This window comes from Falco naumanni, chromosome 15 (genome assembly GCF_017639655.2).
Source record: "Falco naumanni isolate bFalNau1 chromosome 15, bFalNau1.pat, whole genome shotgun sequence".
Taxonomy (NCBI): domain Eukaryota; kingdom Metazoa; phylum Chordata; class Aves; order Falconiformes; family Falconidae; genus Falco; species Falco naumanni.
In genome coordinates this window covers 22,993,217-22,998,797 of record NC_054068.1, presented here as the reverse complement: position 1 = coordinate 22,998,797, position 5,581 = coordinate 22,993,217, and positions in this window count along the sequence as shown.

Genomic DNA, 5,581 nt, shown 5'->3' with positions numbered 1-5,581 from the left:
TGGGATGGAAAGCAGAGGGCTGCGAGAGCCCTTTCCAGCCATTCCCCAGTCCGGCATCCACCCGCTTGGTGCTGGGTGGGAGGCGAACGCCAGCTGGTGACACAGTGCTGGGGCCCTGACGCTGCTGCGCCAGCAGGGTGTCGGAGGGAAGCCTGACTCATTGCCGGCAGGAGAATATGAGACTTGGACATGTAAACAGAGCTGGCCCCAGCGCGCGAAGGCATGTGACAGACACAGGAGAGACCGGCTGGAGCCACGGCCCAGGGCTGGCGGCATCCACACATGTGCTAGAGGTGTGTGAGAGGGGGCTTGGCCTGCAGAGAGCCAGAATGGGTCCGCTCCCACCCTCTCCTAATGCTCAGGGGAGCATCACTTGGGTGGGGAGAATGCAGCAGCGTCTGTGCTATCAGAATGTCACCCCTCTGCCAGCCCTAAAAGCAACCAGTTTTACCCCTGGTCTGCCTGTTTGGCTGTGACCACTTTCCTCCAGGGACACCCATCCCAGTGGGGACAAATCTGGACCAGCAGCTCAGGACAGGCAGAAGAGGTGCAGGATGAGGGCAAAGCTCCTGAGATGCCATCTCGTGGTGCCAGTGCCAGGAGCAGAGTGCAGCTTGTGGTGTCAGAAGGTGTCCCTGCATCTTCTCTTCTGCAGGGATGCGTGAAGCACAAAAGTGCTGGGCTTGGGAACATGGAGGCTCACCTGGTGCCTGTTCCTGTCCCAGGAGCACTGATGGCTCGGAAACTTCCCAGCTGTCCAACACGCTCTCCAGCGCATGATTTCCCCTTGGGTTTATATGTGCCTTGCTGCAGAATCTGGGCTGGGAGAGTTGCAGGCCAGTGGGGAGAGGAGATGATTACAGCCACTTCCTATCCTTGCTTACCCTGTGCAGCCGGTTTCATTTCCTTAATCCCCATCCCAGCATTTTCTTTGTTGTTTTTGGAGGGGAGGGATCATTTGCTGAAGGCTGGTGCGCGCTGCAGAGAGTGCGTGCACGCTCTGGGAGACCAGCGTGGGTGCCCGCTGGCTGGCCCTGCATGGAGCCACGCTGTGCTTTTGGGCGCAGCGGGTGCTGCTCACTACGGGATGGGGACCCCACTTCAGCAGTGCCTGGGACCACCATGGAGCAGATCAGGGCACGCGTGGTGTTCCCTGCGCTGCTCTGGGAGGACCATGTTTGTGTGCATTTGCAAACAGCTCTGCCAGACATGCAAACTCAGCCTTGCCAGAGCACCCCATGCTCTGAATTGCCTTTTCCTCTTGCGTCCCCTATGGCACCAGCGTGCCTGGCCTGAGCCAGCTTTGGGGCAAGGTATTCCTGCCGCAGCCGATTCAATGAGCTTTACTGGGTGCAATGCTGAAACCTCAGGCTGCTGATGCTGCACCGTGGCCAGCCGTGCCAGCATCCTTGCCACTGTCTGTCTGTGCTGAGCTGGGCTGGTTGCTGGGCTTACCTATGACCTCAGCTTTCCTGCTCAGTGTCAGACGGTACCCAAGGGACTGCAGGAATCTTGTGAATCATGAATACTTTTGGAGTGATTCCTCCTCTGGGGTGTGTGTGAGATGGTTCCTACTGTGCTGAGGTGGGAAGGCTGTCTGGTTGCAGGAGGTGACGTGGTCCCAGGGCACATTCAGTGCCCCCAGGCTGAGCCAGTGGAGGGGTTGGAGATGCTGCCTGCCACCTTCCCAGTGTGGAGAAGGGAGACAGGAGAGGGGACAGCTGGCTGGTGGCCATAGGGAGAGCCTGGACTAGCCCATGGTGCCCTTCTGCAGCTCCTTGCCTTCCTTGGACCATGCTGGAGCTGAACCTGGTGCAGTTGCAATCTGGATGTTCTGGCTTTGCTGCAAAGCCCTGACTTGCTGCCTGCTTGCCAGCCAGAGTCAGGGCTAGTTGGCTGGCACTGGGTGCCAGCCAACACCAGGGAGGTTTATGGCCATTCCAGGGATGTCCTTGTCTCCTTTCTCCTGGCCCTGCAGGCAGGCAAAGTGTGAGGACAGGCAGCTCTGCCCCCCAGAGAGGGACAGGCTGGGTCAGGGCTGTGCCCCAGACTGCTGCCACTTGAGCGCTGGCCCTGAGCACACCGGGGAAGGGTTTCCAGCAGCACTGAGGACCTGCTGGCACAGCCCTTCCCTGCTGCTGGCCAGTTCCAGAGCGTGGCTGGGGCTGATGAGTCAGCTGGAGCGGCAGCTCCATTGCTCATGCTGCACCAGCACCGCCCGGGCTCCCTTAGCTTTTTCCCAGGTTGTGTTCCCCAAAAAATGAGCAGCTGGAGGGATGAGAAGCCCAGAGCCGGGATGCCAGATGCTCAGCTCTGAGCCTGCGGCAGGGACCTGCCGAGCTGAGGCACCTCAGCTGCTCTTGGGAGTGACAGCTGGGCTCTGAGTGTGCTCAGCACGTGTGGCTGTCCTGGCACAAGGCTTGGGGCTCTGGCCTGCCTTACTGCCTTGCTCCAACGCTGAGCAGGAATGCTGAGCATGCAGCAGCTCCAGGGCAGCCATGGAGGGAGGCAGGCAGGCTTGGAGCCAGGGCTGGCCTCCTGCCCTCGGGAGAGAGGGGAGAGGAAGATGTGGCTGCAGGCCCAGCCTGCTGCGAGAAGAGCAGTTTGGGCAGAGACCCATGGTATGGGGCTCCGCTGATGGCCCAGACCTTCCTCTGCATCACTGCAGGCAGATGCAGGCAGCTGGCACAGCTGGTGGCTAAGGCTGCCAGGGAGAGGGGAGTGTGCTTAGAGTGGTCCTGGGTCACCAAGCTCCCCAGTAAGGTGCGATCTGGTGCTGGGAGGTGCTGGGCGATGCCTGCCGCCTGCCGCTGCTCAGACAGGGTGCCCTTGCGCTCAGGGACTCCTGCCTCGCCAGCACCCAAAGCATAGGCAGGGACAAGAAGCCTCCTCCAGTGGCTGGGGCCCAGGACTATCCCTATCCATGCTGGGAAGGTTAACCCTTGCCTGCCCCTAGGCATCATCCCTGCTTAAAAGCAGGAGGGGGGTTTTGGGGAGCAGGCAGGCCAGGGGGTGCTGCAGGGACTCAGGCGGTGAGCCTGCCCTTTTTATTTGCAGAGCTGGTCTGCGCCAAGCAAGCTCCTGGTGACCTACAATAGCCTGCGTGGTGTGCCAGCCCGAGCCTTGGCAGAGGCAGTGTTTAGCTCAACATCCCCAGCCTGGCAGGGCAGGCAGGCGTGTAGCTGAGGGAGCAGTGCTGCAGGCAGCCCTGCTGGCCCCAGCCTCGCTGCGCTCCCCTCTCCCGATGCCTGCAGAGCAATGCAGCTGCTCCCTGCCGTGGCAGCAGCAGCCGGGAACAGTGGTTTACCTTGCAATGGTGCTGTGGGTCAGCCCGCCTCCAGGCACCCCAAATGTTTACTGAGAGGGTGGTCAAACCCTGGAACAGGCTTTCTGGAGAGGTGGTTGGTGCCCCAAGCCTGTCAGTGTTTAAGAGGCACTTGGACAGTGCCCTTAATAACATGCTTTATCTTTTGGTCGGCCCTGAAGTGGTCAGGCAGTTGGACCAGATGATTGTTGTAGGTCCCTTCCAAGTGAAATATTCGACCCTATCCGACCCTGTCCTATCCCACTCTAAATGCTCACTACCTGAAGACAGACCTTGCTGCAAGAGAGCGGGTAGGACCAGCTTGGTGGTCTTCAGCTGGGCTGCGTGATCACAGGCAAGCTGCGGTGGGCACTAGGCAGCCCACCAAGCCAGCTGCTCACCTGCAGCCTGGGGCACAAGGAGGATCAGAGGCAGCCATGCAGTGCTTCCAAGTGCCCACTGCACCATGCCAGTTGCAGCTGCGCGCCAAGTCCCCATGGCCACCTTGCTGGTGTGGTGGCAGGTTGGCGGGGAGCCTGCAGAGGTGGCCAGAGTGCTGACCCAGAGTTGGTAGGGCTGGGAGGACTTGGTGAGGGTGACCCAAGGGACTCCAGGAGTTTCAAGGTCACCAAAAGCTTCCTTTGAGTGCTACATGCAGTCAGCTTCCCCCTTATTTTTTCAGCAGGAGCCCTGGCAGGGACGCTGGCAGTGTGTCTGTATGGGGCAAGTCCCGAGAACTCAGCAGAACATCACTGCATGGACTTTGACCATCCACACAGCCTGCTCAGTGGTGTTAGCAGAGGAGGTTTCCTGCCTCCCCCCAGTTAACCTCACCCCCCAGCCCACGCAGCAAGATCTGGCTGGCCTTGGAGAGCTTCTGGGGCTAAGTGAGGTGGTGACACCATCCACAGGGTATGGGTGGGATCCAACCCCCACTTGGCCCATGTGGGATGCTGGATGAAGTGATGACAGTGTGGCATGGCAGTCCTGACCACACCAGGCATGTGGCGGGCCATCCTAGTGGGACAGGGACCGGGTGGCGCTGGTACCTGGGTTGGTTGATCAAGCAGCTGGCTTGATGGATCCACACATGCTCTCTGCGTGTCCATGTTGGCCCTTTGGTTTGCCTTTTCCCTGGTGGCCGTGGGGCCTGCTGTCCTCTCTCCCATCTGTGCATTGCTTCTCCTTCCCTGTATAACTGGGCCAGCCTGGAGGGGTGGGCTGGGAGCTGGGACATCTCGGTTCTTACCAAGCATCCTTGGCAGCAGCAAGCATTCCACTCTTCGGTGTGGCCCCAGGAGAGCAACAGGGGTGTAATGATTTCCTCATCGCTGACATTGCCCTGCTCTGCTGAGCTCTGAGACCTGATGATGGTCTAACTAGTGCTTTTGCATCATGGGGCTGGCTGGAGTGCTGTGTTGCCTCGTCCTTGCACGGAGGATGGCTCACCAGGGCTGCAAAGGCATCAGTCCCATTTAAAACTGGGTCGACTCAATATGATCTAGGACAGGCAGGAGAAAGATGGGCTTGGGAGGAAGGAGAGGGGCAGGTGTGGTGCTGCAGAAGCGTGGCTTCCTCTGGCCCCTCCATCTCCAGGGACGTGCAGGGGTGTCAGGGTCTAGGACCTGGACTGGCAGGGCAGGTCCGATCCACAGCAGCCACGATGCTCCCTGAGGAACCCAGTGCCATGTAACCGCAGCGCCCGGCAGGGTGGCAGCCTGCATTCGCAACAGCGAGACGCGGCCCTTAACTGGGGACACTGCGAGCTCTCCTCTGCTCTTTCCCGCTGGAGGCTGGGGGGGGGGGGGGGGCGGGCCGGTGCCTATGCTTTGCTCTCCCGGGGTGGGCCGGCGGGGGTCGGGGCGCGGGGGGGAACCACAGAGCCGGGAGCAAGTGTGCTCGGGCGCCCGTCCTGGCGCTGCCACCGACCAGCACAGCCTTGGCCATGTCACTGCGCCGCCCGGCCATGCCACCCCCGCTGCCAGCCGGCTGTGCCACGGGCCAGGGGTCTTTCAGGGAGCGGTGGAGAAGGGGGTGCGGGGGGGGGGGGGCGGGCTCCAGCCGCTGTCTTCCCGGCAGGAAGAGCCAGGAGGGCAGGCAGCCCGGGCGAGGGGCGCTGCGTCCCCGCCGGGGCTGGCGGAGCGGGGGGTGGGCGCGGGACCCCCGGCCGTGGCGGCGGCGGCGACGGCGGGGGGGGGGGGGGAGGCGGCGCGGGCCGTGCGGCCGCCATTGGCGCTGGCCCTGCCGCGGTTTCCTGCCGAAATCACATGGCTCCCG